Below are 9,350 nucleotides of genomic sequence, written 5' to 3' on the forward strand. Positions count from 1 at the left end.
GAAAGAGCCTAAGAGCATATGTTGAATATCAATCCCTTGAGTATCCAACATATGAACCCACATTAATGACTAGGGTTTGAGACTACTAATGGGTCAAGCTCCATTCCTAGATACATTTTTCAATAGGTATTTTGTTTCAGAGCTAGTTTCAAGGGCTATTTTCCAATACCCAATGGACCCTATGTCAAGCAATGGGAGATCAATCCAAAGCAAGCATTAAGAATAAAAACATAATACAACAATGAATGAAATAAACATATATCATTAATAGGATAAAGATTACGCAAGAGTTCAGTTGGTTACATCTAACCCCACAAAAAAAGGGTTCTAGCTGCTCAAATCTATGAGGGCAAAAAGAAAATAAGAAATGGAAGAGAAGATGGAAGAACCGAAGGAAAGATCCACACATAACACAGTCACAAGCACCGGGAATCCCTTCCACAACTCTTAGAAGTCGCCTTATGTGTGAATGAGAGAGTAACCCTCGAAATTGTGTTCAAATGCGAGCTGGATGAGTCAGGATAGGGTTTACACGTACGCCCGACGCATTATACTTTTGTGCCTGGCGCAATGTCTTCTCGAGAGTAGTTGCTCTCTGCCTTGAATCATGCCCGACACAAATGCTTACTCACCTAACACAATAATGGAATATAGAGAGTGTTGCTCTCTGCCTTGAGCATGGCCGACGCAGGTACTTATGCGCCCAACGTGAGTTGCTTTCTCCTACTCCTTAACTCTTCCTTTTTGGCTCTTTCATATTCCAATCCCATGGGTCCTCAACATTAACTCTTCTACTTAATACATGCATAAAAAATGAGGCGTATCAGGATATTGTTAGATAATTTTTGGGTTAGCTATACATGCACAAAAATTGAATCAAAAGAGAACAATTATATTTGCAAGATTGAATGAAGGAGTTGAATTTGCTTAATAATTTATATCAAAAAGTAAGTAGAAATGAGACTTAACAAGCCCTTTTTGTAGGTACAACTACCAATCCGAAGAACAAGGACTAAGGACTGAAAATCGAAGAACAAAAAATTTGGACAAGTACTTTTCCACTAATGATTGTCGCAACCCGAAAATTTCCGATCTTGCGACCTATGGTTTAGACATCCTTTTAAAAGTCTTATTAATTAAGGAATTCCCAGACACCAGACTAATCCTTAATTAATGGTTTTGAAAATAGGTTCATGGAGTCACCACCAATATTTTACTCAAAACATTGGAAAAAGAAAAAGTTTTTAAAGATCCAATAATGGCCTTGATAACCAGAATTGGGTTCGGGGGTCGGTTACGTGTAGGGAAGGTATTAAGCACCTCTACAGCGCCCTCAATCGGTACCCTATGATGAAGTTAATATGATAAGAATTAATAAATTAAATATTGAATCCCCTTTATTAATATTTATTTACATATTAAAAATTTAAATTATACGACTAACCCTAAAATATCTACATGATTGCGTTTGTTATAACAATGTATATTAAAAATAAGAAAATAAAAGAGAGAGAAGAAGATTAAATGAAATACCTCGTGGCAAGCTTTGTTAGATCTTCAAATATGGAAAATTTAGGTGCTTTGTGGCAACCTTTCACACTACAATTTCCTCACAATACTCAAGAAATACAATAGGAGAGAGAGAGAGAGAAATTTCAAGCTCTAAAGAGTCTTGGACGAAATTTTTTGGGGATCCAGAGAACTGTGGCCGAAATTTCTATTTATAGGCATTAGATGTGGGCCAGAATGGCCCGTTCTGGATTTGGAACGGGTCGTTCCGGATCCAAACGTTATGTATTATTTTTGCACCCTAGAACGGCCCGTTTTGAAATCAGAACGGCCCGTTCCGAGAACCAGAACGACCTGTTTTGAAATGAGAACGGCCCGTTCCTGGTTACAAATTTTAGGCCCTTTGATTAGTTTGGAAAGGCCCGTTCTAACCTACAATTTTTAGGCCTTTTAGGAGCCTCGGAACGGCCCGTTCCAATTCAAGAATGACCCGTTCCAGACTTGGGAACGACCCGTTCCAATTTTGGAACGGCCAGTTCCGGGCCACTAAAAATAGTTGATTTGGGCTTTTGGGCCTTCTGATGTCCTATCTTGTTGTTTGTATGCCCCGTACGAAATTGGGTGTCTACAGCTGTCCCTCTTTACTTGTCCTTTGGAATAGTAATGTGTTGTTTTTTCAAAGGCAAGTAAAGACGTAAACATTTCGTTCGAGTCTTCTCTTCGTCTCTTTAGTGTTGGCCCTTCTGCATTGTTTCCCTTAGATAGGTTTATTTGTTCGTATCCTCACCCTTTAGAGTAGTTGCGTACTCTATTGGGTAACAAGGCTGACAAACTGTACACTTGATCTTCACTCTTCGAGTAGAAGCTCCATTGTCTTTCTTGTGATAATGTGTTCCTTTATTTGTAGCTTGTTGAAGAGGGAGTATATTCTGAGCTTAGCCTCTCCAGGCTAGACTGATATTTAGGGCTTCAGCCGACCCCCTCTAAGGTCAGATAATCCTCTTTGTTGTTGAAGTAGTTCAAGCTGGATTGATATTTTAAGGCTTTAGTCGGCCTCCTCTAAGGTCAGGTAACCCTCTTTGTTGTTGAAGTAGTTTCGTAGCTCAGCCTCTCCAAGCTAGACTGATATTTTAAGGCTTCAGCCAGCCTCTTCTAAGGTCAGGTAACCCTCTTTGTTGTTGAAGTAGTTTCGTAGCTCAGCGTCTCCAAGCTGGACTGATATTTTAAGGCTTCAGCCGGCCTTCTTTAAGGTCAGGTAACCCTCTTTGTTGTTGTAGTATTTTCATAGCCTCTCCAAGCCGTAGTATTTTCATAGCCTCTCCAGGCCTTAGTATTTTCATAGCCTCTCCAGGCCGTAGTATTTTCGTAGCCTCTCCAGGCCGTAGTATTTTCATAGCCTCTCCAGGTCGTAGTATTTTCATAGCCTCTCCAGGCCGTAGTATTTTAATGTCGGGAAATTAACCTGTGTGCGTTAAGGTTAATGTTGACGATTCCTTTTTATCCATGCCGTTTGTGATCATTGTCGGGGTATGTTCTTTTGAACCCAAGATCTTAGTGGCTCCTTAATTATCTGGTCAAACGTCTCCAGACTCTGTTCAGGGACATCTCTGTCTTCCCTCTGTTAATATTCACTGTGCATTTTCTATGTATCTTTTCAGTATTGTTTTAATGCCATAAGGGTTAAGAAAAAAGATTGGAGGAATGTTTGTATTTTTTTTTTTCAAAAGGGTTGTTATAAGGGATTTTCTCAAAAGGGGTTTTTAGAAGAATGGCTAGCCAAGGTAGGCTTCGGTGTTTAGGGTTGTCAAACAAAACGTATTTGCTACAAGGAAGCTATCATTGTGTTTTAGCCTTTTTGGAAAGTGGCGTGATGACTTGGGGTTGTAATCTGATTGAATAATTTTTCGGAGCTGCCTTTCAATTTTCAACTCAGGTTTTTGCTTTAACGTCCTAACTTTTGCCTAGGTCACTTGGGATGTGTTTCCTAGCAGACATTTTTCTTTTGATCCTTACTTTTGCCTAGGTTACCCTTTTTGATTGTGGATCCCCTAACAGATCTTGCCCTAATTTTGTGCAGCCCCTTTAGTGGGTTTCTGCCAGGCTTTCATTTTTGCAGCGGTTGTGTGGGACGCCCTTATTTTTATTGAACCCTAGTCATGTTTGGATTCTTGATTGTTCCTTTGTTATCCTTTCCGTGCTATTATCGAGTAACATCTTTGTCGCAAATACATTTTGTTTGTTAAGGGTTGATGGATGAGGCCTAGAGTGAATATTAAAAGGGAGAAAAGAAATGAAGGAATGTTATGGCTTTTAAAACAATACTTCCAATTTACACATTCCCCTTTAGCAAAGCTCGGTGGCCCTGACATGCCTCGAGTTCGTGATTCGTACACGGAGAGATAGACGGAGGTTGCCCCTTAGAGAGTCATGGTTGATGATTGGTCGGACTACTTTAGGAACACATTCCCACTTATTTGAATGTTGGTGTTTTGAATTTGAAGTGAGACCTTTATAGATTCTTGCTTCTCAAAGGGAATACTCAAGCTGCCTTTCATTTTTTTCAACTCGAGCAGGCTTTGCTTTTTTTATTTTTATATAGGATGTATCCTATCGGGATTTTGATTCTTTTTTTCTTTGCCCTAATTTTTTCCTAGAACGCCCCATGCGGGTTTTCGTCCTAGCGGGTCCTCATCATGCTATGCCTTTATTCTTTAATTGGGTTTTGTCTTGTAATTCCCTAGAAGCAAGGATTCATCTATTCTTGATCATTCCTCCTATCCCGACAATTTTTGTTTCCGCATGGGGAACTCTTGGTGTTTGAATCGTCAATTTGGGTGTGTTATGCCTCCTAGTCTTCTTGCACAATTACTGGTTTTTAAGTGCTTCCAATTTGATGTATCGAGTTTGCACTTGATTACCAGTGATCTCATTATTTGGTTAACACGCACAGGACAGGTTTCCCTTTTTATTCTTATTTATTATTTACAAGGAAGGCATATTATCTATATGAAGTGCAAAATAAGATGCAAAGGTGATTGAGAAATTCAACAAATATCATTCTCATTGATTTGTTTGTTTAGAGAACATTCTTTGTACAAATCTTTCGGTGCACTTTGACAATGTTGTAACAAGCTGCAGAAGCTAATGCTTGAGTGATGTCCCTATAGACATGCTTGCTCGTTCATTGATTTGCAATTAGTTCTTGTTTCTTCTCAGATTCTCTTCTTGCTATTCCCATTAGAAGTAACCGTCAATAGGATCTTCGGGTTCACCACTATTTTGGTGATTGCCAAAATTTTCATCTTTATTGACGAGGTTCATGAGTCAGAGAAGAAAGATGCAGTTTGGAGTAATTTGATAACGAATTGGAGGTGTAAGGGAGCTTATCATTGATTTTTTTTTAAAACTCCCTAGGTTCATGATTTCTCGTTCATCAGTGGAGTTTTTTTTAGCTTCCCAAACTACGTTCTTTTGAAGCAAATTCTTATTTATTTATTTTTTATTTTTGCTTCAATTTCCTTTTTTGCGTGCCTCCTTTTTAAAATTTCAAATAATCTCCTATTTGGGTTGAGGAATGAAATCTTTCTAAATTGGAAGAAGTCTGAGAAGATGTAGACTTTGCCTTCTGTTGAAAGGATGACGAGAGTCCAAAGTCTAGTAGGCCTCTGATGAAGATTTTCGCAAACCTATCACTTGGCAAGTGAACCAAGTTTCGAAGTAGTATTTAAAGATCGTCCTCAGGGATTTGCGTGTTTAGTAATTCTCGCTCAAATGATTTAAAAGAGAATGAGTTTAAAAATTCAATTGAGTGAAAACAGATTCAAACAACACAATAAAGCAAATGTAGTAAAGACAATGATTAAGAAACAAGGATTGGCTCAGATGCACTTGCTAACTCATAGATCTTCTTAACATAAATGCAATTCTAATTTCATTATTTCCACGTTCATTAAATAATCCAACAAGATTCCTCAAGGTTGAATCCTAAAGTCATTAAGCTCAAAACATGATTCCTCAATGTTTTGAGTCTAACACTTCGCATTAAGAACAATAACTTGAACAATGTGACTAACCAAATCAAGTCTATTCCTAGAACAAGAGGTGATTAGGTGCAAGATTCAGTTCGGGTTTTCGAAAGCATTTTCCAACTGGATTCAAAAGCCAAAAATCATACAACGGTTGATCAAGCCGATATAAGCGTTAAGCGAAGAATCATTACACAAATAATGAGATTAAAATGCATATATTTAAGAAGAAGAGGAGTTAGTAGTTACATCTAACCAATCCTTAAGAAGTTTAGCCACCCATGGCCATTACAGAATCAAAGAGTGAAAAGAAGAAATTACAAAGCAAAGGATGAAGAAATGGAGTTGATCTTCGTTCCCAAAGGATCCAGCTTCCAAGTCTCTGTTCTTCCTTCGTTCTTCCTTCTTCACAAGCTTTTCCCCTGTTTTTCTCTGTTAAATTCGTGCTCTCTATTCTCTGTTTTTCCCTTTTATATTGGCTTCAAAACAAGACCAAAAAGTAACTTTTATTTCCACGGCTGCAGCTGCAGATCCACGGCTATAGCTGTGGAGAGTCCTTCAGGGTGAAGAAACCTCCAAGGCTGCAGCTGTGGGTTCACAGCTATAGCTGTGACAACTCCTTCAATCTTAAGGAACTTCCAACGCTCAAGCGGTGAAGCCACAACTATGGTTGTGAGTCTCTGGAGTTTTTATTGGGTCCTGGGTGCTTCCACTGTAACGACCCACCCTAGGCCGTCACATCAAAACCAACTAAAATAAAATGATATATAATATAGAAAATAGAGCAAAAGCCAGCTACGCTAGAGTGTAAAAATTTGTCTTCATAATATCAAACATAATTATATCAGAGCCAGTCTTAGTAAAATTTATACAGTAATCCCATAATAACATCATATAAGACACCCTAGGTGCTGGTCAAGCTCTAAACCTAGCTACTTCTCAAAGCAGCTACCAAAGACTTCTTGCTATCCCAAAGCCTCACACCTGATCTGCTCTCCCACAAAGTGAGATCATCACAGTCCAAACCACATGGAAACATAAGGGTTAGCACGTATAAAAACCAACCATAGTACAATAAAATGAAATATCATTAAACTAGATATTCATCAACAATACATATCCATACCAAGGAAATGAACATTAAAATAGTTATTTCCATGCCAAATATAAACCAATCCAGAATCTAAGGTATACACATCCATACCAATGTATACATATTTAATAAAGAAATCCATAACCAATGTATACAATCCATACCATATGTATACATATTCCACATCCAAAAACAAAGTCACACCACTGTATAATCCATGATGTAACCAACACATCCAAACCAAATGTTGGCCTCAACACCATCCAAACCAAGTGTTGATACGGTGAAACATGTCAGCAACCCATGTCCCACGCCTAACCTCTCATGGAAAATATACAGTTGGATTTACGTCGTCACGTAACCCTGGTGGAGCCACCTCATCCATCGGTATGACTCGGCCCAGACCCATACCGGTAGCAAATAGAATACTTAGAGGAGTACTTCAGAATTCACCTAACATCTGAAGTGGTTTATTATATAATCCTTGGAAAAGTTCCTTATTGGAATCCTCACCATGGGATTCACAAATTTTATAGTTTTCCAAAGATTATATCCTGATCTCACCAAGAGATCTTCCATACCATAACCTTACTCCTCTGAGTTCTATTAGCTTTTCCAAACCACATGCACATAGCATATTTCATAATTACATACAACTTTTCCATAACCATGCCAAATCATTCACTAGAACAATCATATCTAGAGTTCTAGACCTCCTTTTTGGGTGATTCCAATGCCATTAGAAAGCTAACATCTAAGGCTACAACTTTCATGACAAAATCAAAATACTCATGAAAAGTACTATTCATGTGAATAGTAATAGTACTATGCACATGAACAGTAATTTCTGAAATCAATTCGTGACTGAATAGTAAACTCAAATTGAATGAATAGTAAATTCAAATTGAATGAATAGTAAATTGAATGAATAGTAAATTATGCAATCAGACGGAATTCATATGAATAGTACTATTCATGTGAATAGTAACTTTCACGACAGAAAACTTGAAAATCATCAAAATTCCTTCCAATTCATGAATCCAATCCAAATTACACGAAATTGAACCATTATAAAGCATAAACAATATCCAGAAACAACATTTTAAGCAATAAAATCAAGTTTTAACCATTAATTCATGCAAATCATGAAGAAATCATGAAAACCCTATCAAACCCCTTTTTCCTCAATCCATCCTTAATCAAGCTTAAATCATGGAATTAATATGATATTTCAAACCCATACATACTAGATTAAGTCTTATAAATACTACCCTTACCTCAGAAACTTCAGAAATGCAAGATTTGGACAAACCCCCAAATTCCCAATTCAAACTTCAATCTCAATTTTCAAGGCTTTAGAGGCCAAATCTCCTGAAACTCCAGTTGTGAAGATTGATCCTGGCTTGATAAGCTTCCCAAATATGTCCTCAGCTTCCCTCCGGACCAGAGCCTTTCTCTCTCTACTTTCTCTCTCTAAAAACTGTCTCTGTCTGACAAATGAAATCCTCCGGTCCTAAGTCCCTATATATAGCCATTTTTTAAAATTTCCAAATTTCACCCTTAGCACCTATTCACCTCAAATATCCTATTCCTTGAAGTATTTCAACTCCCTAAGCTCTGAAACAACCTCAAATTCACTCAGAAAGACCAGATTTATCTTATGTTCCTATCCTTCGATCTCCTACCCATCTTATTCCTTTCCATGCAATACTCACAACTCACCACCATATGAAATGCAACATGTGTCAACACACAAACAAATATCACTTTCAGATATAGATGCTTGGAATAATGAGTTGCATGCCATAATACTTCACTTAACCAAGATGAGAAGGAAGGTGATCAGTCTTCTTCCCTCTTAGTACAAGTTCAGTATAATGGTGTACAATGCATCATTCACCAAATTCATGCACACACATGCCTATACAAACTATCAAAACATCAACCTCTCATCTCATACTATAAAATCACTATCATGCTTAAATAACTAATCAAAATCACATTAACATACAACATGCATAGAAGTAAGTACATTCCAAATCCACATAAATAACATATACATACATACATATATACTAAATAACTTAGTATTTTCCATGGTGTTACATCCACGGCTTTAGCTGTGAGTCCACAGCTTTAGCTTCAACTCTCTGGAGCTTCAAAGTACATTTCAGATTTCCACAGCTATAGCTGCAGATCCACAGCTATAGCTCCAACTTTCTGGACCTCTATATTCTTCCCAGACTTCCACAGCTCGAGCTCCAGATCCATAGCTATGGCTGTGGATCTCTGCCTAGCCAAAAATCCTGCAAAAATTGAGAAAATTCCTTAAGATTGCTACTACTCCTCTGCTCTTATAGTATAACTTAATTCTATAGATTAAAGGGGTGAAATAACATATATATATCTACAATTATACAAAAATATTTCCAAAAGTTGAGTGCGAAACATACAAAAAAGGACACTCAACAGCCTCCCTAGTATAAGGGCACACGATTCTTGTACTTTAGAATGTTCTCCTTTCTCAAAAATCTTTACATACTATATGTGCCTTTCAGTTTCTAGTGAATATATATGCTAAACTAAAAGATGCATGATATTTGTTTTCTACCTAAATTTTATCATGTTTTTGACTAAGGGTTATGATGCATGATTTTTTTTGCTATATTTTTTGTTTTTTTTTAAAATAAACTACCCTATATGATGCTTTAGAGTTAGGGTAT

Source organism: Cajanus cajan, chromosome 1 (assembly GCF_000230855.2).
Source record: "Cajanus cajan strain Asha chromosome 1, NIPB_CcT2T_4, whole genome shotgun sequence".
NCBI lineage: Eukaryota > Viridiplantae > Streptophyta > Magnoliopsida > Fabales > Fabaceae > Cajanus > Cajanus cajan.